The sequence below is a fragment of the Nothobranchius furzeri genome, chromosome 3, assembly GCF_043380555.1.
Source record: "Nothobranchius furzeri strain GRZ-AD chromosome 3, NfurGRZ-RIMD1, whole genome shotgun sequence".
Classification (NCBI taxonomy): Eukaryota; Metazoa; Chordata; class Actinopteri; order Cyprinodontiformes; family Nothobranchiidae; genus Nothobranchius; species Nothobranchius furzeri.
The window spans coordinates 83,578,833-83,604,675 of NC_091743.1; the positions used below are offsets into that span (position 1 = coordinate 83,578,833).

A 25,843-nucleotide genomic window follows, 5' to 3' on the forward strand; every position below is an offset into this window, starting at 1 on the left:
ACAAGTGTACCAAATTTCATAACTGTACGATAAACTAAGCTTTATGGAGAGGGGTTTTTTTCACTTTGTAGGGGGCGCTGTTCAGCCATTTTCTTTGCGATTTTTTTGGGACCTTTAAAATATCAAATTTTTCACCAGGCCTGACAAGTGTGCAAAATATTGTGAGTTTTGGGGTATGTTAAGGTCCCCAAAAAGCTGTTCAAAGGGGGCACGGAATAACAAAAAATAATAATAATCAGAGCAAAAACAAGAGGCCTTCGCAGCGCTTTCGCTGCTCGGGCCTAATTAAAGCTGCAAGCAGCGTCGTTCGGCCCTCGCAGCTCCGCGCCGCTCCGGCCTGGCCGGCAGCCCGGGGCACCAGGGCACGTCCGCAGAACACAAACGTCGACCACCCCAACACCAGAAACTGCTAACGGCCACCTTGTCCGCAACTCACCCTGACTCAGCATCCCCTTTGAGCCCACCATTATATTTTATGTCTCAACACTAGAGAATCCTCTATCTTTACCACACTGGTGGTGTGATGACAGTGACCAACTTTAATGCTATTCTGACCATGTTTTTTAAAGTTATCGAAGGATAACGTTATCTAGGTGGCGCTGTGACCAACTACAGAAAAGTCCCATTGAGGTCAGCTTTGGTGACATTATATAACATTCACCAACCGCTTGTGCCTCATTGGCTAAAGGGCATGATTGTTCATTGCCATATTCAGTTTCGGGCAAATCGGAGGCCGTTTGTGGAAGTTACAGTCAAATGTAAGGTCATGGCGTCACGCCAGCATTCACCATGGCATCAAAGCCCCTCCCTTTCTGGAAAGCTATCAGATCTGAATGGTCTTTAAAACATCATGAAGACACTGTATGACCTGAGTGTCATTTTCACTAAATTAGAGGGGACAAATATGGGCATTTCACCATAAAACAATAGACTTCCTGTTGTCAGGGGCGGGGCTTAGGTGATGTCAGCTGTCCACATTGTTGTTGTCTTGAGATGTGGTCAGTGATCACACAGACAAAGTTTGAATTAGATCTGATCATGCACATGGGAGTTAAGTCAAGTAATGTCATGGCGAAAGGTCAAAGTTTGAGGCTTAGCCACGCCCACACCTTTATACTTATTTAAAATCCGACGGTTGAATTTTTTCCCCTTTGACTTAAAAGTACATAGCATAAGTTTGAAGGTGATCGGTGTAAAGGGCAACGGGCCATCAATGTCCAAACAACGTGTGCGAAAACCACTAAATCGAGTACTTGGACCAAAATGGCCGACCTCCTGTGCGAAATTGCGCTTGGCTCCAAGAGACTTTTTTGTAGGTCCAGAGACCCTACATGAGTGTACCAATTTTCGTAATCCTCAGTCAAACCTTGTCTTGGGGCTGACAGTTTTAATGGTCCTAGGGGGCGCTATTTCAGAATATAGGCCACGCCCACAAATCTCAGATGCCCATTTCTATTGGGGTTCAGACTAGGATCACTCACCAGACATTTTGTGGCGATGTCACGATAATTGAAGAAATGAGAGGCAAACGTATTGCCATGGCGTGATGGCGAATTTCGCCATGCTCCCAAAGCCCCGCCTTTTTTCAAAACCTGCCAGTACTGTAGACCAAGTGACCTCAACTTGTCAGCTGCTATTTACCAGAGATTCCAGGTGATTGGGTAAAAGGAGTCCAATAGGGAGCTGTGAAAAAAAGAGTGGCGTGGCGAAAGGTCAAAGTTTGAGGCTTAGCCACGCCCACACCTTTATACTTATTTAAAATCCGACGGTTGAATTTTTTCCTCTATGTCTTAAGAGGATATAGCAGAAGTTTGAAGGTGATTGGTGAAAAGGGCGATGGAGCATCACTCTCCAAACAACGTGTGCGAAAACCACTAAATCGAGTACTTGGACCAAAATGGCCGACTTCCTGTGCGACTTTGCACTTGGCTCCAAGAGACTTTTTTGTAGGTCCTGAGACACCACATTAGTGGACCAAATTTCGTAATCCTCAGTCAAAGCATGGCTTGGGGCTGACAGTTTTAATGGTCCTAGGGGGCGCTAATTCAGAAAATAGGCCACGCCCACAAACTTAAACTGACCATTTCTATTGGGGGTCAGACTAGGATCACTCACAACAAATTTTGAGGTGATATCACGATAAATGAAGAAATGAGAGGCAAACGTATTTCCATGGCGTGATGGCGAATTTCGCTATGCTCCCAAAGCCCCGCCTTTTTTCAAAACCTTCCAGTACTGGAGTCCAAGTGACCTCAACTTGCCTGCTGCTATTTACCAGAGATTCCTGGTGATTGGGTAAAAGGAGTCCAATAGGGAGCTGTGAAAAAAAGAGTGGCGTGGCGAAAGGTCAAAGTTTGAGGCTTAGCCACACCCACACCTTTATACTTATTTAAAATCCGACGGTTGAATTTTTTCCTCTATGTCTTAAGAGTAAATAGCAGAAGCTCGAAGGCGATTGGTGAAAAGGGCGACGGAGCATCACTCTCCAAACAACGTGTGTGAAAACCACTAAATCGCGCACTTGGACCAAAATGGCCGACTTCCTGTGCGACTTTGCACTTGGCTCCAAGAGACTTTTTTGTAGGTCCTGAGACACCACATTATTGTACCAAATTTCGTAATCCTCAGTCAAAGCATGGCTTGGGGCTGACAGTTTTAATGGTCCTAGGGGGCGCTAATACAGAAAATAGGCCACGCCCACAAACTTAAGCTGACCTTTTCTATTGGGGGTCAGACTAGGATCACTCACAACAATGGTCGAGGTGATATCACGATAAATGAAGAAATGAGAGGCAAACGTATATCCATGGCGTGATGGCGAATTTCGCCATGCTCCCAAAGCCCCGCCTTTTTTCAAAACCTTCCAGTACTGGAGACCAAGTGACCTCAACTTGCCTGCTGCTATTTACCAGAGATTCCTGGTGATTGGGTAAAAGGAGTCCAATAAGGAGCTGTGAAAAAAAGAGTGGCGTGGCGAAAGGTCAAAGTTTGAGGCTTAGCCACGCCCACACCTTTATACTTATTTAAAATCCGACGGTTGAATTTTTTCCTCTATGTCTTAAGACTATATAGCAGAAGTTTGAAAGTGATTGGTGAAAAGGGCGACGGAGTATCACTCTCCAAACAACGTGTGTGAAAACCACTAAATCGCGCACTTGGACCAAAATGGCCGACTTCCTGTGCGACTTTGCACTTGGCTCCAAGAGACTTTTTTGTAGGTCCTGAGACACCACATTAGTGTACCAAATTTCGTAATCCTCAGTCAAAGCATGGCTTGGGGCTGACAGTTTTAATGGTCCTAGGGGGCGCTATTTCAGAAAATTGGCCACGCCCACCGGATGTTCACGTCAGATTTTTTGGGGGGCCAGACTAGGATCACTCACAAGAAGTTTCGTGACGACATCTTTAGAAATAAAGAAATGGGAGGCAAACGTAAGGCCACGGCGGTACGCCTTACTTCGCCGCGCCGCCACAGCCCCGCCCTCTGCCGAAAACTCCCATAAAGTGACGCCAAGCAACCCCCACTTGCCTTGAATTACCAGCTCCAAATTTGTGGTGATTAAGTGAAATGGGGCAATTTGGGATCTTTCACAGTAAAACTTGACCTTTTTGGTCCTGAGGGGGCGGGGCTTGTGTGATGTCATCAACCGACCATTCAATTTACTTTGTGGGTCGATGACAAATGACCACAGAAAGTTTGGTAACTCTATTCCATTCAATTATGAAGTTATAGCAATTTAAATTTTTTTGGCGAGTAGTCAAACTTTGAGGCCTGGCTCCGCCCCTTCAACATATACGAAAACTCAGAATCCTTATCTCATTTTGTTCGCCCATCCCTTCTGAGCAATTTTACACAATTTTTGAGACGATCGTGCGAAAAATGATCGAGCAATCCAATCAGAGACGGACCCTAAAAACGGCAAAAACGGCAAAAAATTGCCATTTCAACCCAAAATGGCCGACTTCCTGTTTGATATTGACCATGGTTGCAAGAGACTTTTCTGTGCGGACTGTTGAGTACTACAAGTGTACCAAATTTCATAACTGTACGATAAACTAAGCTTTATGGAGAGGGTTTTTTTTTCACTTTGTAGGGGGCGCTGTTCAGCCATTTTCTTTGCGATTTTTTTGGGAACTTTAAAATATCAAATTTTTCACCAGGCCTGACAAGTGTGCAAAATATTGTGAGTTTTGGGGTATGTTAAGGTCCCCAAAAAGCTGTTCAAAGGGGGCACGGAATAACAAAAAATAATAATAATCAGAGCAAAAACAAGAGGCCTTCGCAGCGCTTTCGCTGCTCGGGCCTAATTAAAGCTGCAAGCAGCGTCGTTCGGCCCTCGCAGCTCCGCGCCGCTCCGGCCTGGCCGGCAGCCCGGGGCACCAGGGCATGTCTGGCAGAACAGAAACGTCAATCATCCCGTCACCGGAAACAGCAAATGGCCTCCTAGTCCGCACCTCACCCTGACTAAGCATCCCCTCTGAGCTCACCATTAAATTGAATTGTAAGGTTACGGCGTTACGCCAGAATTCGCCATGGCATTAAAGCCCCTCCCTTTCTGGAAAGCTATCAGATTTGAATGGCCATTACAGCATCATGAAGACAGTGCATGGTGTCATGTTGACTAAATTAGAGGGGACAAATATGGGCATTTCAGCATAAAATAATAACTTCCTTTAGTCAGGGGGCGGGGCTTAGATGATGTCAGCTGTCCACATTGTCATTGTTTACAGATATGGTCAATGATCACACAGACAAAGTTCGAAAAAGATCTGATCATGCACATGGGAGTTATTAAGTCAAGTAATGGCGAAAGGTCAAAGTTTGAGGCTTAGCCACGCCTACACCTTTCAACTTTTGAAAAATCCGACGGTTGACTTTTTTCCCCTATGCCTTAAGAGTATATAGCAGAAGTTTGAAGGCGATTGGTAAAAAGGGCGAAGGAGCATCACTCTCCAAACAACGTGTGCGAAAACCACTAAATCGCGTACTTGGACCAAAATGGCCGACTTCCTGTGCAATTTTGTGCTTGGCTCCAAGAGACTTTTTTGTAGGTCCTGGGACACCACATTAGTGTACCAAATTTCGTAATCCTCAGTGAAAGCATGGCTTGGGGCTAATAAATTAAATGGTCCTAGGGGGCGCTATTTCAGAAATTAGGCCACGCCCACATATTTCAGGTGTCTATGTCTCTTTGGGGTCAGACTAGGATCACTCACCAGAAGTTTCGTAACAATATCACGATAAATGAAGAAATGAGAGGCAAACGTATTTCCATGGCGTGATGGCGATTTTCGACATGCTCCCAAAGCCCCGCCTTTTTTTGAAACCTTCCAGTACTGGATACCAAGTGACCTCAAGTTGTCTACTGCTATTTGCCAGAGACTCCTGCCGATTGGGTAAAAGGAGTCCAGTAGGGAGCTGTGAAAAAAAGAGTGGCGCGGCGACAGGTCAAAGTTTGAGGCTTAGCCACGCCCACACCTTTCAACTTTTGAAAAATCCGACGGTTGAATTTTTTCCCCTATGCCTTAAGAGTATACAGCAGAAGTTTGAAGGCGATTGGTGAAAAGGGCGACGGAGCATCACTCTCCAAACAACGTGTGCGAAAACCACTAAATCGCGTACTTGGACCAAAATGGCCGACTTCCTGTGCAATTTTGTGATTGGCTCCAAGAGACTTTTTTGTAGGTCCTGGGACACCACATTAGTGTACCAAATTTCGTAATCCTCAGTCAAAGCATGGCTTGGGGCTATTAGTTTAAATGGTCCTAGGGGGTGCTATTTCAGAAATTAGGCCACGCCCACATATTTCAGCTGTCTATGTCTCTTTGTGGTCAGACTAGGATCACTCACCAGAAGTTTCGTAACGATATCACGATAAATGAAGAAATGAGAGGCAAACGTATTTCCATGGCGTGATGGCGATTTTCGCCATGCTCCCAAAGCCCTGCCTTTTTTTGAAACCTTCCAGTACTGGATACCAAGTGACCTCAAGTTGTCTACTGCTATTTGCCAGAGACTCCTGCTGATTGGGTAAAAGGAGTCCAGTAGGGAGCTGTGAAAAAAAGAGTGGTGCGGCGACAGGTCAAAGTTTGAGGCTTAGCCACGCCCACACCTTTCAACTTTTGAAAAATCCGACGGTTGAATTTTTTCCTCTATGTCTTAAGAGCAGATGGCAGAAGTTTGAAGCAGATTGGTGAAAATGGCGACGGAGCATCACTCTCCAAACAACGTGTGCGAAAACCACTAAATTGCGTACTTGGACCAAAATGGCCGACTTCCTGTGCAACTTTGCACTTGGCTCCAAGAGACTTTTTTGTAGGTCCTGAGACACCACATTAGTGTACCAAATTTCGTACTCCTCAGTCAAAGCATGGCTTGGGGCTGACAGTTTTAATGGTCCTAGGGGGCCCTATTTCAGAAAATAGGCCACGCCCACCGGATGTTCACATCAGATCTTTTGAGGGGCCGGACTAGGATCACTCACAACAAGTTTCGTGACGATATCTTTAGAAATGACGAAATGGAAGGCAAACGTAAGGCCATGGCGGTACGCCTGACTTCGCCGCGCCGCCACAGCCCCGCCTTCTGCCGAAAACTCCCATAAAGTGACGCCAAGCAACCTCCACTTGTCTTGAGTTATCAGCTACAAGTTTGTGGTGATTAAGTGAAATGGGGCAATTTGGGACCTTTCACAGTAAAACTTGACCTTTTTGGTCCTGAGGGGGCGGGGCTTGTGTGATGTCATCATCCGACCATTCAATTTACTTTGTGGCTGGATGACGAATGACCACAGAAAGTTTGGTAATTCTATTCCTTTCAGTTATTAAGTTATAGCAATTTTAAATTTTTTGGCGAGTAGTCAAACTTCGAGGCCTGGCCCCGCCCCTTCAACATATACGAAAACTCAGAATCCTTGTCTCATTTTGTTCGCCCATTCCTTCTGAGCAATTTTACACAAGTTTTGAGACGATCGTGCGAAAAATGATCGAGCAATCCAATCAGAAACGGACCCTAAAAACGGCAAAAACGGCTAAAAATCGCCATTTCAACCCAAAATGGCCGACTTCCTGTTTGATATTGACCATGCTTGCAAGAGACTTTTCTGTGCGGACTGTTGAGTTCTACAAGTGTACCAAATTTCATAACTGTACGATAAACTAAGCTTTATGGAGAGGGTTTTTTTTCACTTTGTAGGGGGCGCTGTTCAGCCATTTTCTTTGCGATTTTTTTGGGACCTTTAAAATATCAAATTTTTCACCAGGCCTGAGAAGTTTGCAAAATATTGTGAGTTTTGGGGTATGTTAAGGTCCCCAAAAAGCCGTTCAAAGGGGGCACGGAATAACAAAAAATAATTAAAGCTGCAAGCAGCGTCGTTCGGCCCTCGCAGCTCCGCGCCGCTCCGGCCTGGCCGGCAGCCCGGGGCACCAGGGCACGTCCGCAGAACACAAACGTCGACCACCCCAACACCAGAAACTGCTAACGGCCACCTTGTCCGCAACTCACCCTGACTCAGCATCCCCTTTGAGCCCACCATTATATTTTATGTCTCACCACTAGGGAATCCTCTATCTTTACCACACTGGTGGTGTGATGACAGTGACCAACTTTAATGCTATTCTGACCATGTTTTTTAAAGTTATCGAAGGATAACGTTATCTAGGTGGCGCTGTGACCAACTACAGAAAAGTCCCATTGAGGTCAGCTTTGGTGACATTATATAACATTCACCAACCGTTTGTGCCTCATTGGCTAAAGGGCATGATTGTTCATTGCCATATTCAGTTTCGGGCAAATCGGAGGCCGTTTGTGGAAGTTACAGTCAAATGTAAGGTCATGGCGTCACGCCAGCATTCACCATGGCATCAAAGCCCCTCCCTTTCTGGAAAGCTATCAGATCTGAATGGTCTTTAAAACATCATGAAGACACTGTATGACCTGAGTGTCATTTTCATTAAATTAGAGGGGACAAATATGGGCATTTCACCATAAAACAATAGACTTCCTGTTGTCAGGGGGCGGGGCTTAGGTGATGTCAGCTGTCCACATTGTCGTTGTCTTGAGATGTGGTCAGTGATCACACAGACAAAGTTTGAATTAGATCTGATCATGCACATGGGAGTTATTAAGTCAAGTAATGTCATGGCGAAAGGTCAAAGTTTGAGGCTTAGCCACGCCCACATCTTTATACTTATTTAAAATCCGACGGTTGAATTTTTTCCCCTTTGACTTAAAAGTACATAGCATAAGTTTGAAGGTGATCGGTGTAAAGGGCAACGGGCCATCAATGTCCAAACAACGTGTGCGAAAACCACTAAATCGAGTACTTGGACCAAAATGGCCGACCTCCTGTGCGAAATTGCGCTTGGCTCCAAGAGACATTTTTGTAGGGCCAGAGACCCTACATGAGTGTACCAATTTTCGTAATCCTCAGTCAAACCTTGTCTTGGGGCTGACAGTTTTAATGGTCCTAGGGGGCGCTATTTCAGAATATAGGCCACGCCCACAAATCTCAGATGCCCATTTCTATTGGGGGTCAGACTAGGATCACTCACCAGACATTTTGTGGCGATGTCACGATAATTGAAGAAATGAGAGGCAAACGTATTGCCATGGCGTGATGGCGAATTTCGCCATGCTCCCAAAGCCCCGCCTTTTTTCAAAACCTGCCAGTACTGTAGACCAAGTGACCTCAACTTGTCAGCTGCTATTTACCAGAGATTCCAGGTGATTGGGTAAAAGGAGTCCAATAGGGAGCTGTGAAAAAAAGAGTGGCGTGGCGAAAGGTCAAAGTTTGAGGCTTAGCCACGCCCACACCTTTATACTTATTTAAAATCCGACGGTTGAATTTTTTCCTCTATGTCTTAAGAGTATATAGCAGAAGCTCGAAGGCGATTGGTGAAAAGGGCGACGGAGCATCACTCTCCAAACAACGTGTGTGAAAACCACTAAATCGCGCACTTGGACCAAAATGGCCGACTTCCTGTGCGACTTTGCACTTGGCTCCAAGAGACTTTTTTGTAGGTCCTGAGACACCACATTAGTGTACCAAATTTCGTAATCCTCAGTCAAAGCATGGCTTGGGGCTGACAGTTTTAATGGTCCTAGGGGGTGCTAATACAGAAAATAGGCCACGCCCACAAACTTAAGCTGACCTTTTCTATTTGGGGTCAGACTAGGATCACTCACAACAATGGTCGAGGTGATATCACGATAAATGAAGAAATGAGAGGCAAACGTATTTCCATGGCGTGATGGCGAATTTCGCCATGCTCCCAAAGCCCCGCCTTGTTGCAAAACCTTCCAGTACTGGAGACCAAGTGACCTCAACTTGCCTGCTGCTATTTACCAGAGATTCCTGGTGATTGGGTAAAAGGAGTCCAATAAGGAGCTGTGAAAAAAAGAGTGGCGTGGCGAAAGGTCAAAGTTTGAGGCTTAGCCACGCCCACACCTTTATACTTATTTAAATTCCGACGGTTGAATTTTTTCCTCTATGTCTTAAGACTATATAGCAGAAGTTTGAAAGTGATTGGTGAAAAGGGCGACGGAGTATCACGCTCCAAACAACGTGTGTGAAAACCACTAAATCGCGCACTTGGACCAAAATGGCCGACTTCCTGTGCGACTTTGCACTTGGCTTCAAGAGACTTTTTTGTAGGTCCTGAGACACCACATTAGTGTACCAAATTTCGTAATCCTCAGTCAAAGCATGGCTTGGGGCTGACAGTTTTAATGGTCCTAGGGGGCGCTATTTCAGAAAATAGGCCACGCCCACCAGATGTTCACATCAGATCTTTTGGGGGGCCGGACTAGGATCACTCACAAGAAGTTTCGTGACGATATCTTTGGAAATGACAAAATGGGAGGCAAACGTAAGGCCAAGGCGGTACGCCTGAATTCGCCGCGCCGCCACCCCCCCGCCCTCTGCCGAAAACTCCCATAAAGTGACGCCAAGCAACCCCCACTTGTCTTGAGTTACCAGCTACAAATTTGTGGTGATTAAGTGAAATGGGGCAATTTGGGACCTTTCACAGTAAAACTTGATCTTTTTGGTCCTGAGGGGGCGGGGCTTGTGTGATGTCATCATCCGACCATTCAATTTACTTTGTGGGTGGATGACGAATGACCACAGAAAGTTTGGTAACTCTATTCCATTCAGTTATGAAGTTATAGCAATTTAAATATTTTTGGCGAGTAGTCAAACTTCGAGGCCTGGCTCCGCCCCTTCAACATATACGAAAACTCAGAATCCTTATCTCATTTTGTTCGCCCATCCCTTCTGAGCAATTTTACACAATTTTTGAGACGATCGTGCGAAAAATGATCGAGCAATCCAATCAGAAACGGACCCTAAAAACGGCAAAAACGGCAAAAAATCGCCATTTCAACCCAAAATGGCCGACTTCCTGTTTGATATTGACCATGGTTGCAAGAGACTTTTCTGTGCGGACTGGTGAGTACTACAAGTGTACCAAATTTCATAACTGTACGATAAACTAAGCTTTATGGAGAGGGGTTTTTTTTCACTTTGTAGGGGGCGCTGTTCAGCCATTTTCTTTGCGATTTTTGTGGGACCTTTAAAATATCAAATTTTTCACCAGGCCTGACAAGTGTGCAAAATATTGTGAGTTTTGGGGTATGTTAAGGTCCCCAAAAAGCTGTTCAAAGGGGGCACGGAATAACAAAAAATAATAATAATCAGAGCAAAAACAAGAGGCCTTCGCAGCGCTTTCGCTGCTCGGGCCTAATTAAAGCTGCAAGCAGCGTCGTTCGGCCCTCGCAGCGAAGCTGCTCGCCCTCCTTCCGCACCCCCTCCGCTCCATCCCCGACGCTCTCCAAACCCAGCTCCGCGCTTGTCCATCCTGGACGGCAGCCGGGGGCACCAGGGCACGTCTGGCAGAACAGAAAGTCAACCACCCCGACACCAGAAACCGTGAACGGCCTCCTCGTCCACACCTCACCCTGATTCAGCATCCCCTCTGAGCCCAGCATTACACGTCTCACCACTAGGAGATACTCTATCTTTACCACACTGGTGATGTGATGTTCAGTCTCTGGCAAATCGGAGGCTGTTTGTGGAAGTTACAGTCAAACGTAAGGTCACAGCGTCACGCCAGAAATCGCCATGGCATCAAAGCTCCTCCCTTTCTGAAAAGCTATCAGATCTGAATAGTCATTAGAACATCATGAAGACAGTGCATGACCTTAGTGTCATGTTGACTAAATTAGAGGGGACAAATATGGGCATTTCACCATAAAACAGAAGACTTCCTGTAGTCAGGGGGCGGGGCTTAGGTGATGCCAGCTGTCCACATTGTCACTGTCTTCAGATGTGGTCAGTGATCACACGGACAAAGTTTGAAATTGATCTGATCATGCACAAGGGAGTTATTGAGTCAAGTAACGTAATGGCGACTGGTCAAAGTTTGAGGCTTAGCCACGCCCACACCTTTATACTTATTTAAAATCCGACGGTTGAATCTTTTCCTCTATGTCTTAAGAGTATATAGCAAGAGTTTGAAGGTGATCGGTGGAAAGGGCGACGAGACATCATTCTCCTAATAACGTGTGCGAAAACCACTAAATCGAGTACTTGGACCAAAATGGCCGACCTCCTGTGCGACATTGCGCTTGGCTCCAAGAGACTTTTTTGTAGGTCCTGAGACACTACATTAGTGTGCCAAATTTCGTGATCCTCAGTCAAAGCACGGCTTGGGGCTGACAGTTTTAATGGTCCTAGGGGGCGCTATTTCAGAAAATAGGCCACGCCCACAAACTTCAGCTGTCCAATTCTATTAGGGGTCAGAGTAGGATCACTCATCAGAAATTGTGTGGCGATGTCACAATGATTGAAGAAATGAGAGACAAACGTATTTCCATGGCGTGATGGCGAATTTCGCCATGCTCCCAAAGTCCCGCCTTTATTCGAAAGCTGCCAGTACTATAGACCAAGTGACCTCAACTTGTCTGCTGCTATTTGCCAGTGATTGCTGGTGATTGGTTAAAAGGAGTCCAATAGGGAGCTGTGAAAAAAAGAGTGGCGTGGCGACAGGTCAAAGTTTGAGGCTTAGCCACGCCCACACCTTTATACTTATTTAAAATCCGTAGGTTGAATTTTTTCCCCTTTGTCTTAAGAGTCTATAGCAGAAGTTTGAAGGTGATTGGTGAAAAGGGCAATGGTGTAACACTCTCCAAACAACGTGTGCGAAAACCACTAAATCGACTACTTGGACCAAAATGGCCGACTTCCTGTGCGACTTTGCACTTGGCTCCAAGAGACTTTTTTGTAGGACCGGAGACACCACATTAGTGTACCAGATTTCGTACTCCTCAGTCAAAGCATGGCTAGGGGCTGACAGTTTTAATGGTCCTAGAGGGCGCCATTTCAGAAAATAGGCCACGCCCACAAACTACAGCTGTCCAAATCTATTGGGGGTCAGACTAGGATCACTCACCAGACATTTTGTGGTGATGGCACGATAATTGAAGAAATGAGAGGCAAACGTATTGCCATGGCGTGATGGTGAATTTTGCCATGCTCCCAAAGCCCCGCCTTTTTTCAAAACCTGCCAGTACTGGAGACTAAGTGACCTCAACTTGTCAGCTGCTATTCGCCAGAGATTGCTGGCGATTGGGTAAAAGGAGTCCAATAGGTAGCTGTGAAAAAAAGAGTGGCGTGGTGACAGGTCAAAGTTTGAGGCTTAGCCACGCCCACACCTTTATACTTATTTAAAATCCGACGGTTGAATTTTTTCCTTTATGTCTTAAGAGTCTATAGCAGAAGTTTGAAGGCGATTGGTGAAAAGGGCGATGGAGCATCACTCTCCAAACAACGTGTGCGAAAACCACTAAATCGAGTACTTGGACCAAAATGGCCGACTTCCTGTGCGACTTTGCACTTGGCTCCAAGAGACTTTTTTGTAGGTCCTGAGACACCACATTAGTGTGCCAAATTTCATAATCCTCAGTCAAAGCATGACTTGGGGCTGACAGTTTTAATGGTCCTAGGGGGCGCTATTTCAGAAAATAGGCCACGCCCACCGGATGTTCACATCACATTTTGTGGGGGGCTGAACTAGGATCACTCCCAAGAGGTTTTGTGGCGATATCTCTAGAAATGACGAAATGGGAGGCAAACGTAAGGCCTAAGCGGTACGCCTGACTTCGCCGCGCCGCCACAGCCCCGCCTTCTGGAGAAAACTCCCATAAAGTGACGCCAAGCAACCCCAACTTGTCTTCAGTTACCCGCTACAAATTTGGGGTGGTTATTGGAAAGGGCGAATTTTGGAAAATTTCCCAGTAAATCTTGACCTTTTAAGTCCTGAGGGGGCGGGGCTTATGTGACATCATCAATCGACCATTCATTTGTCTTCGGAGGTCGACGACGATTGTCCTTAGAACATTTCTTTAACTGTAATTCTTTCATTTATGAATCTATAGCAATTTGAATTTTTTTGGCGAGTGCTCGAACTTTGAGGCCTGGTCCCGCCCCTTCAGTATTTACGAAAAGTCAATTTTATTGTCTCATTTTAATCGTCCATCGCTTCTGTTCGATCGCACACTATTTTTGAGACGATCGTGCGAAAAATGACCAAACTGTTAAACCAAATATAGACCCTAGAAATGGCCAAAACGGGGTCAAAATGGCCACTTTAGTCCAAAATGGCCGACTTCCTGTTTGATATTGACCATGGGTGCAAGAGGCTTTTCTGTGCGTATTGTTGAGTTCAACAAGTGTACCAAATTTCATCACTCTACTATGAAAAAAGGTCAAAGCGGAGGGGTATTTTTAATTTTCCAGGGGGCGCTGTTGAAACATTTTTTTACCAACTTTCACGTTGCCAGTGAAATACGTAAATTTCACGCACTTTCTATATTGGGCCAGAATTTGGTGACTTTTTGGATATGCTAAGACCCCCTAAAGGCCATCCAAAGACGCGGAAGAAAAAAAAAGAAAAAAAAAAAAAATAATAATAAACGGAGCAGATACAATAGGCCTTCGCAGCTTCACTGCTCGGGCCTAATAATAATAAATAATAATAATAAACGGAGCAGATACAATAGGCCTTCGCAGCTTCACTGCTCGGGCCTAATAATAATAATCAGAGCAAAAACAAGAGGCCTTCGCAGCGCTTTCGCTGCTCGGGCCTAAATAAACAAGCAGCGTCGTTCGGCCCTCGCAGCGAAGCTGCTCGTCCTCCGTCCGTGCCCCCTCCGCTCCATCCCAGATGCTCTCCAAACCCAGCTCCGCGCTTCTCCGTCCTGGCCGGCAGCCGGGGGCTCCAGGGCACGTCTGGCGGAACAGAAAGTCAACCACCCCGACACCAGAAACCGTGAACGGCCTCCTCGTCCACACCTCACCCTGACTCAGCATCCCCTCTGAGCCCACCATTACACGTCTCACCACTAGGAGATACTCTATCTTTACCACACTGGTGATGTGATGTTCAGTCTCGGGCAAATCGGAGGCTGTTTGTGGAAGTTACAGTCAAACGTAAGGTCACAGCGTCACGCCAGAATTCGCCATGGCATCAAATCCCCTCCCTTTCTGAAAAGCTATCAGATCTGAATGGTCATTACAACATCATGAAGACAGTGCATTACCTTAGTGTCATGTTCACTAAATTAGAGGGGACAAATATGGGCATTTCACCATGAAAAAATCGACTTCCTGTAGTCAGGGGGCGGGGCTTAGGTGATGTCAGCTGTCCACATTGTCATTGTCTTGAGATTTGGTCAATGATCACACAGACACAGTTTGATATAGATCTGATCATGCACATGGGAGTTGTTAAGTCAAGGAATGTAATGGCGAAAGGTCAAGGTTTGAGGCTTAGCCACGCCCACACCTTTATACTTATTTGAAATCCGATGGTTGAATTTTTCCCCTTTTGTCTTAAGAGTAAGTAGCAGAAGTTTGAAGGCGATTGGTGAAAACGGCGATGGTGCAACACTCTCCAAACAACGTGTGCGAAAACCACTAAATCGAGTATTGGACCAAAATGGCCGACTTCCTGTGCGACTTTGCACTTAGCTCCAAGAGACTTTTTTGTAGGTCCTGAGACACCACATTAGTGTGCCAAATTTCGTGTTCCTCAGTGAAAGCATGGCTTGGGGCTGACAGTTTTAATGGTCCTAGGGGGCGTTATTTCAGAAAATAGTCCACGCCCACAAACTTCAGCTGTCCATTTCTATTATGGGTCAGAGTAGGATCACTCATCAGAAATTGTGTGGCGATGTCACAATGATTGAAGAAATGAGAGACAAACGTATTTCCATGGCATGATGGCAAATTTCGCCATGCTCCCAAAGCCCCGCCTTTATTCGAAACCTGCCAGTACTATAGACCAAGTGACCTCAACTTGTCTGCTGCTATTTGTCAGTGATTGCTGGTGATTGAGTAAAAGGAGTCCAATAGAAAGCTGTGAAAAAAAGAGTGGCGTGGCGACAAGTCAAAGTTTGAGGCTTAGCCACGCCCACACCTTTATACTTATTTAAAATCCGACGGTTGAATTTTTTCTTCTATGTCTTAAGAGTGTATAGCAGATGTTTGAAGGTGATTGGTGAAAAGGGTGATGGAGCATCACTCTCCAAACAACGTGTGCGAAAACCACTAAATCGAGTACTTGGACCAAAATGGCCGACTTCCTGTGCGATTTTGCACTTGGCTCCAAGAGACTTTTTTGTAGGTCCTGAGACACCATATTAGTGTACCAAATCTGGTACTCCTCAGTCAAAGCATGGCTTGGGGCTGACAGTTTAAATGGTCCTAGGGGGCGCTATTTCAGAAAATAGGCCACGCCCACCAGATGTTCACATCAGATTCTTTTTGGGGCCGGACTAGGATCACTCCCAAGAAGTGTCGTGGCGATATCTCTAGAAATGACGAAATGGAAGGCAAACGTAAGGCCACGTCTGTACGCCTGACTTCGCCGCGCCGCCACAGCCCCGCCTTCTGCAGAAAACTCCCATAAAGTGACGCCAAGCAACCCCAACTTGTCTTCAGTTAACTGCTACAAATTTGGGATGATTATTTGAAAGGGCGAATTTTTGAAAATTTCCCAGTAAAACTTGACCTTTTAAGTCCTGAGGGGGCGGGGCTTATGTGACATCATCAATCGACCATTCATTTGTCTTCGGGGGGCGATGCCGATTGTCCATAGAAAGTTACTTTAACTGTAATTCTTTCATTTATGAAATTATAGCAATTTGAATTTTTTTGACGAGTGCTCGAACTTTGAGGCCTGGCCCCGCCCCTTCAGTATTTACGAAAAGTCAATTTTATTGTCTCATTTTAATCGTCCATCGCTTCTGTTCGATTGCACACTATTTTTGAGACGATCGTGCTAAAAATGACCAAACTGTTCAACCAAATATAGACCCTAGAAATGGCCAAAACGGCTAAAAATCTCCATTTCAACCCAAAATGGCCGACTTCCTGTTTGATATTGACCATGGTTGCAAGAGACTTTTCTGTGCGGACTGTTGAGTACTACAAGTAAACCAAATTTCATAACTGTACGATAAACTAAGCTTTATGGAGAGGGGTATTTTTCACTTTCTAGAGGGCGCTGTTCAGCCACTTTTTTATGAACTTTCACATCGCCAGTGAAATACGTAAATTTCACGCACTTTCTATATTGGGCCAGAATTTGGTGACTTTTTGGATATGCTAAGACCCCCTAAAGGCCACCCAAAGACGCGGAAGAAAAAAAAAAATAATAATTAAAGCTGCAAGCAGCGTCGTTCGGCCCTCGCAGCTCCGCGCCGCTCCGGTCTGGACGGCAGCCCGGGGCACCAGTGCACGTCTGACAGAACAGAAACGTCAACCACCCCGACACCAGAAACCGCGAATGGCCTCCTAGTCTGCACCTCACCCTGACTCAGCATCCCCTCTGAGCTCACCATTAAATTGAATATTAAGATTACGGCGTTACGCCAGAATTCGCCATGGCATCAAAGCCCCTCCCTTTCTGGAAAGCTATCAGATCTGAATGGTCATTACAGCATCATGAAGACAGTGCATGACCTTAGGGTCATGTTGACTAAATTAGAGGGGACAAATATGGGCATTTCAGCATAAAAAATAAATTCCTGTAGTCAGGGGGCGGGGCTTAGGTGATGTCAGCTGTCCACATTGTCATTGTTTACAGATATGGTCAATGATCACACAGACAAAGTTCGAAAAAGATCTGATCATGCACATGGGAGTTATTAAGTCAAGTAAAGTAATGGCGAAAGGTCAACGTTTGAGGCTTAGCCACGCCCACACCTTTCAACTTTTGAAAAATCCGACGGTTGAATTTTTTCCCCTATGTCTTAAGAGTGTATTGCAGAAGTTTGAAGGTGATTGGTGAAAAGGGCGACGGAGCATCACTCTCCAAACAATGTGTGCGAAAACCACTAAATCACGTACTTGCACCAAAATGGCCGACTTCCTGTGCGACTTTACGCTTGGCTCCAAGAGACTTTTTTGTAGGTCCTGAGACCCCACATTAGTGTACCAAATTTCGTAATCCTCAGTCAAAGCATGGCTTGGGGCTGAAAGTTTTAATGGCTCTAGGGGGCGCTATTTAAGAATATAGGCCACGCCCACAAACTTCAGCTGTCTATTTCTCTTGGAGCTCAGACTAGGATCACTCACCAGAAGTTTCGTAGCAATATCACGATAACTGAAGAAATGAGACAAACGTATTTCCATGGCGTGATGGCGATTTTCGCCATGGTCCCAAAGCCCCGCCTTTTTTCAAAACCTGCCAGAACTGGAGACCAAGTAACCTCAACTTGTCTACTGCTGTTTGCCACAGAATCCTGGTGATTGGGTAAAAGGAGTCCAGTAGGGAGCTGTGAAAAAAAGAGTAGCGTGGCGACAGGTCAAAGTTTGAGGCTTAGCCACGCCCACACCTTTCAACTTTTGAAAAATCCGACGGTTAAATTTTTTCCCCTATGTCTTAAGGGTATATAGCAGAAGTTTGAAGGAGATTGGTGAAAAGGGCGACGGAGCATCACTCTCCAAACAACGTGTGCGAAAACCACTAAATCGCGTACTTGATCCAAAATGGCCGACTTCCTGTGCGACTTTGAACTTGACTCCAAGAGACTTTTTTGTAGGTCCTGAGACACCACATTAGTGTACCAAATTTCGTAATCCTCAGTCAAAGCATGGCTTGGGGCTAATAGTTTAAATGGTCCTAGGGGGCGCTATTTCAAAACATAGGCCACGCCCACAAAATTCAGCTGTCTATTTCTCTTGGAGCTCAGACTAGGATCACTCACCAGAAGTTTCGTAGCAATATCACGATAACTGAAGAAATGAGAGACAAACGTATTTCCATGGCGTGATGGCGATTTTCGCCATGGTCCCAAAGCCCCGCCTTTTTTCAAAACCTGCCAGTACTGGAGACCAAGTAACCTCAACTTGTCTACTGCTGTTTGCCACAGAATCCTGGTGATTGGGTAAAAGGAGTCCAGTAGGGAGCTGTGAAAAAAAGAGTAGCGTGGCGACAGGTCAAAGTTTGAGGCTTAGCCACGCCCACACCTTTCAACTTTTGAAAAATCCGACGGTTGAATTTTTTCCCCTATGTCTTAAGGGTATATAGCAGAAGTTTGAAGGAGATTGGTGAAAAGGGCGACGGAGCATCACTCTCCAAACAACGTGTGCGAAAACCACTAAATCGCGTACTTGATCCAAAATGGCCGACTTCCTGTGCGACTTTGAACTTGACTCCAAGAGACTTTTTTGTAGGTCCTGAGACACCACATTAGTGTACCAAATTTCGTAATCCTCAGTCAAAGCATGGCTTGGGGCTAATAGTTTTAATGGTCCTAGGGGGCGCTATTTCAGAAAATAGGCCACGCCCACCAGATGTTCACATCAGATCTTTTGGGGGGCCGGACTAGGATCACTCACAAGAAGTTTCGTGACGATATCTTTGGAAATGACGAAATGGGAGGCAAACGTAAGGCCAAGGCGGTACGCCTGAATTCGCCGCGCCACCACAGCCCCGCCCTCTGCCGAAAACTCCCATAAAGTGACGCCAAGCAACCCCCACTTGTCTTGAGTTACCAGCTACAAATTTGTGGTGATTAAGTGAAATGGGGCAATTTGGGACCTTTCACAGTAAAACTTGATCTTTTTGGTCCTGAGGGGGCGGGGCTTGTGTGATGTCATCATCCGACCTTTCAATTTACTTTGTGGGTGGATGACGAATGACCACAGAAAGTTTGGTAACTCTATTCCATTCAGTTATGAAGTTATAGCAATTTAAATATTTTTGGCGAGTAGTCAAACTTCGAGGCCTGGCTCCGCCCCTTCAACATATACGAAAACTCAGAATCCTTATCTCATTTTGTTCGCCCATCCCTTCTGAGCAATTTTACACAATTTTTGAGACGATCGTGCGAAAAATGATCGAGCAATCCAATCAGAAACGGACCCTAAAAACGGCAAAAACGGCAAAAAATCGCCATTTCAACCCAAAATGGCCGACTTCCTGTTTGATATTGACCATGGTTGCAAGAGACTTTTCTGTGCGGACTGTTGAGTACTACAAGTGTACCAAATTTCATAACTGTACGATAAACTAAGCTTTATGGAGAGGGGTTTTTTTCACTTTGTAGGGGGCGCTGTTCAGCCATTTTCTTTGCGATTTTTTTGGGACCTTTAAAATATCAAATTTTTCACCAGGCCTGACAAGTGTGCAAAATATTGTGAGTTTTGGGGTATGTTAAGGTCCCCAAAAAGCTGTTCAAAGGGGGCACGGAATAACAAAAAATAATAATAATCAGAGCAAAAACAAGAGGCCTTCGCAGCGCTTTCGCTGCTCGGGCCTAATTAAAGCTGCAAGCAGCGTCGTTCGGCCCTCGCAGCTACGCGCCGCTCCGGCTTGGCCCGCAACCCGGGGCGCCAGGGCACGTCCGCGGAACAGAAACGTTGACCACCCCGACAAAAAGTAACCGCTAATGGTCACCTCGTCTGCACTTCACCCAGCCTCAGCATCCTCTCTGAGCCCACCATTAAATTACACATCTCACCACTAGGGCATGCTCTATCTTTATCTCACTAGTGGTGTGATGACACAGACCACCTTTAATGCTTTTCTGATCATGATTTTTGAAGTTATAGTAGGCTAAATTTATCCAGGGGGCATTGTGACCAATCACAGAATAATCCCATTGAGGTCAGCTTTGGTTGACAAAGATCGTTTTCTGTTATTTTGGCATCAATCAGACGTTGTGTGTTCTTTCTAGAGACAGTGAGCTAAAATGGGTGGAGCTACAGGGATTTGAACCAACAACCACATCAATGTGTTTGGTGAAGTCACGTGATGTCACAAGCCAAGTATAATGCCATTCTGACCTCAGCACAGCTTATCAGTTTGCAATTTAATAAATGGCAATTGCACCACAAGTTGGTCCAATGAGTGTTGTTCTATAAAATAATCATTAGTGTAAGTTTCAACCCAATAAATCTATGTGTTGTGCTAACATCATCAATATGTGTGACGTGATCTGGTAACATGTAGGGACTTACTGAATGGACTTCAGATACTGTAAACATGCTTCATGTCTTATCTGTATTTTTTGCCGGCACCCAGATCCTATGTCATTATTGTGGGCGAGCTCATGTACTAGAGGCGTGATCCATCCCTCTTCATAACTTGTTTTTTTGTTATTTCGTTTCTCACATTTGTCTCACACAGAAATACTAATGAACGTAGGTTAAACCAGAATCAGTTTTATTTAAATGTATGTAGTAGCTGGTTTCGTTTTATTTTACAGTGGGCTGAAAGGTGAATCAACAAGATTGTATAAACTCAGTTGACATTAGAAATTAATTCATAGGATTCTCCATCATAGCACTATACAAGCTCATTATGTCTTTTGTATGTTACATTTTAAAAACTGTGATTAGTTGAGATGTTATGCTTTTTTCAACAGATACCAGTCAGAGGGGACAAACAGGACATGTCAAGCTGCAAATCTGCAATCAAGCTCAGTCATGGAAAAGTCGTCCCTCCTGTGGTTATCTTCCAAAGTTATCATCCATGTTTCTGTACTCCAACACAGCTAATTCTGTTGTTGAATCATTGAGCAGAAGGTCATCAGGTTTTTCAAAAGCCTGTAAATCACCTGCTGATTGAAATAAGGTGTGTTGAAGCACAGTTAAAACTAAAACATGCTAGCTACTGCTTTTCCAGGACCAGGAGAGGGTATGGCTGTTGTGGTTTGAAAAGGGCAGTGTGGCATTATTAGCTTTTCCACTTGAAGGCCTCATCCTCTCCTCCTCATCACATAAGAAAAGGGGAGTTGAGCTTAACTGTGGCCAAATTAATGTTTAAATGAATATTAACCTATTTTATAGAGGACTCAAGAGTGAATTTTGATGATGGTAGGGAGGTTAAGTGACTGTAGCTGTGCAGCTGAAATGTCTGGTGTGGACAGGATAAGGGAAGGGCCATATTAAGTGCAGATATGTCTGGAGAGCAGATTAGGTGAAGTGAAGTAGGATGTAGCCTAGCCAAGCAACTATTGTAGTACTCAGTGGTGGGGTCTTGTGATGTCAGTTTGCTATTTAAGGTTGGGAAGAAAGCTAGAGGCTGTAGGGTCAGGTTCCTGTTATAGGAAGGCAACATGGATAGTGAATATGAATTTTAGGAGAGACCCTCTGTTTCCAGTTGTGGGGGAACATAATGCCATGTATGGAAGATGTCACTGTCCTGAGCCAGTGGATCGTGCCACTTGGAGCCAAGCTAAGAAAGCTTAGATGTGGGGATGGTGTATTGAACATCAAATAGAGCTAAGTGTTCTTTTATCTTTATTTTGCATTTTATTGGGTATGGGGATTGACCATTGTTGAGCTTTTATTTGTGCAGAATCAGTGTTAATCTAGGTTAAGACATCTGGAGTGAGGAGGAGGGTTTAGGCTTAGTAGACCATAGATATATATATACATAGATGCCCAATGGACTGGTGCCGCCTATTGGAGATGTTGTAGTGGCTGGTTGCCATTTGAGATGTTTCTCCATTTGCCCCTGTACATGCTGAGGAAGGTGCTGACCCAAGTTAAAAAACACATTTTATGAAGCTTTTTCACAAAAGCAGACACAAGGTATGGCATGACAATTAAATTATAGACACAAGGTATGGTATTATAATTAAAATATAAATGTGTTTAACCACGATATGTAATAATTTTTAATAGAAATATCTAACTGATAGGGTAGAAAAGCAAGTAGTAATCTCATATGATATTTTGTCAATAGTACGACGGTTGTTGTAACCAACGGCTGCACATAAACGGGCATTGCTGCTCAGTCTGCTTTGATTTTGGAGAGTGAGGAGACCCATCCAATATGGCGGCGTTGTTTTTACGTTCTCCAGCGTCAAATGTGGCGTCTACATAATCATGTCTATAGACCCTTTTACTACTTACGTCATCAAAAGTTGCGTGCGCAGCCTGGCAACGAGAGTGAAGGGTTCCTCATTCACACTCGATACTAAAACAGCGTTTTAAACCCTTTGTTTTGAAGTTCTGAGTACATAAAAATGTCGGGTTGTTGCGTGTATGGATGCCAGAATCACTTCTCTTCAAGCAGTGGACTGAAACTTTACAGAATTCCGAAGGGAGCAAATCCATTTCAACAAAATCGGAGGCGTCTGTGGCTGCAGGCCATCAAAAGGGTTGATGAAAACTGGACTGAAAACACGATCCAAAATGCTCGAGTTTGTAGCGCCCATTTTATATCAGGTAAGGTTATTATGTACTAAGATTACACCAGAAAGCTGGTTAACTTGTGTTCTATAAAATAAAGTAAGTTGTGTTTGCTGGTTTGCTTTTAAGCAGTCTATTTATTTACAGGCGAGGTGTCATTGGACTCCTCGAGTCCTGATTTTGTGCCTTCTGTGTTTACGTACACAAAGCGAAGTCCAAACCCCCATGCAAAGATGGACAGGTAATGTTTACACCTTCCCATCACAGATATATTTAATATTTAGAAATTCTTGCTATTCATGATGTTCAGTGTTATTATATCTTGGCTCTTGACTTGTGTAACTGTTAAGTAATTTAGACCTGTTACATTAAGGTATCAACGGAAAAGGAGAAGGGATGAAACGTCTTGCATGCCATCAAATCAGCTGGCTGCTTCAGAGAATACAGATCAGCAACCATCATTGGCTCACCATGCCGGTAAGGATTTTGTATTTTCTGTTACAATAAAAATATTTGTGTGGACTTGTTGCTGCATTTGATAACTTTTCATATTTCTGTGTTAAAGCTGAAGAGGACCTCCCTGTTCCAAGGAGAGAATAAGATGGCCTACAACAAAGATATGCTGTGCTTCATAAAAACCATGTCAACCTGCAGCTGGAGTTTGAAAAACTTAAGGCAGAAAATTGCAAGCTTAAAGAGGAGCTGACAAATTAAGCGTTTTCCAATGCAAATATTAGGTGCAACAGGGGAGCACTGTTTTTTTCACAGGACTTACAACTCTTGTCTTTGATTGGCTCCTAACAAAAGTAACAGATAGTGTGGAGATAATTTGCCAAAAACTAACCGCTCAAGATCATCTATTGGTTGTACTAATGAAATTAACACTGGGTCTAAGCAACATGGATTTGGCATACAGATTTAATGTTTCTAAAACAACTATATCAAATATTTGTCGAAGCTGGATACCTGCCGTGTCTGTAATACTTAAACCACTCATTAAATGGCCAAGTAAGGGAGCCGTACTAAAGAGCATGCCCAAAGTTTTCAGACGGAATTTCAAACGATGTCGGTGCATAATAGACTGTACAGAAATGTTCATTTCTAGACCTAGCAATCTAACTGCTAGGGCCCAGACATGGTCAAATTACAAACACAGCAACACAATTAAATATTTGATTGGCATCACCCCAGTTGGAGCAATTTCCTTTCTGTCACCTGGATGGGGTGTAAGGGTTTCAGACAAACAAATAACAAAAGAGTCGGGGTTGGTCTTTTAGAACACAATGATGAGATTGTAGCTGATAGAGGATTTCAAATCCGAGATGAACTTGCCGCTTGTGGAGCCACTCTCCGTATACGTCATTTCACAAAAGGGAAAAGCAACTCTCTGCTCAGGAGGTAGACTCATCAAGACAACTGTCTCGTGTCAGGATACACGTTGAATGAGTAATAGGACGCTGGAAGAAATGTAAGATTTTTCAAACAGTAATTCCTGTGTCACAACTCAACATTCTAGATGTGATTGTGTGTGCTGCTCTAACAAACCTCTGTAAGAGCGTTGTAAAACACACCAAAAATTATCAACTTCCATGATCCCATGCAGACAAGAAACAGTGCTACTGTCATTTGCTAGAATATGTAAAACTGATTTTGCATTAGTGTACGAAAAAAATGTAAATCTGCTGTTTTTTTGTACTAAATAATAAATTTTAAATTTTCTTTGTATGTGATTGTCAGAAACAATTCGATTGTGCACTAATTAAATCTTTGTAGTTTCAACATTAGATGCAAACTAAAATACACACATACAAACACCGTTGAATCCTAAAGAATTGTTTATTTGAAAATAGTTTGAGCATCAACACCATTCTTTTAAATCTAAGAATTAGCCAGAAGGCTTTTTATTTTAAAAAATAAATAAATACAATTAACAATAATCACATATTCTAAGTTAATTGTGTGTTTTGTAACAAAAATAAATCATATATATATATTTCTATTTTGGTCTCTGCCGGTCTCTGCCGAGCTCTGCCGAGCGGTGGAGGCTGTGTGTTGTGTTTCAATCGGCCAAACGGGACGAGACCAGTCGTCCAATTGCTGACAAGAAAATCAAAGGGTAGGAATGGGAATGTATCCAATCAGCGTCGACGTTGTTTCAGAAGCATGACGGGCGATAGAGCTACCGCCAAAGGCTTTCGCTAGTGCTCGGTAGAACTCGGAGATCTACTCCAGCACGTTTTTGGTCGTGACTCGTGATGGTCGTGACGCATACGGAATAAACATGGAAGCCAGTGCGCCTACAACCAGCAGCAGCATGGATACCGGATCTCAGCAGCCACTGAATTCAGTTCGGTCTCTTCTCCAGTTCGAGAGGAGAACTATGGTGGAAAAACTTAATGTCAAAGAGCTTGGACCAGATCAGCCCGACGTAAAGATAAGCCAGCAGGAGGAGGAGAGAGGTAAACTGTACACACGAGGCTTCTGGGAAGGCTTGGCTAGCTGGATGCAATCACGCTAATGCGTTATTTTGCTTTCCAAACATATGTGACAGATGAGGCATGGATTGAGTCAGGAGTTACGGACATGAAACATTTTTCTGAGAAGGTGAAGAAACATGAGTTATCCCGGGCGCACATGGACAACACGGTGAAGCTAGCTATGCTAGGCAGAGCTAACATAGCCATGCAGCTCGAGACGAGGGACGCGGGCTTGCAGTGAAGAAACACAATGAAGAAGTGGATCAGAACCGGCACATTTTGTCCAAGAGAGAGATGTCAACACAGTGTATGAGCACAAGGATGACCTCCTCAGATTTTTCCAGATCAGAGACTCGGATGACTTTGATCCAATCACTGAGAGAGAGGCAGGAGGCTTTGTGAGAATGCTGGAGGAAGAAGATTTCAGCTTTCTGCTGGCATTGTTTCACAAGATTATGCCACATGTGGACATGCTGTTCAACCAGCTGCAGAAGAGGAACATTGACTCTGTCTCCATCACAAGGGTCATCCAGAGCTTCACCAACAGCATGCAAAAGATCAGGTACATACTTGTTTATTTAATATTATTGTGATGAAATTCTCCAGTATGTTAGTTTCACAAACGGTAATGTGGATGTGGACCATATATGGTCA

At 44.4% G+C, this 25,843-nt stretch overlaps 1 protein-coding gene across 5 annotated transcripts in view; it reads left to right on the top strand.

Moving 5' to 3' along the window:
- The window catches only part of LOC129156316 (uncharacterized), a 96,804-nt gene that overhangs the window by 37,368 nt on the left and 33,593 nt on the right, over nucleotides 1–25,843 (top strand). Inside the window, exons 1-2 of one of the 5 annotated variants that reach the window (XM_070549651.1) lie at nucleotides 20,240–25,171; nucleotides 25,264–25,751. The exons of 1 other annotated variant lie outside the window; for it this stretch is intronic. The gene's annotated coding sequence lies outside the window, so the exon portion shown is untranslated. Of the gene's footprint in view, nucleotides 1–20,239; nucleotides 25,752–25,843 lie in introns of those variants that run through there. 3 more of the 5 variants (XM_070549649.1, XM_070549650.1, XM_070549648.1) reach the window with 3 other exon arrangements.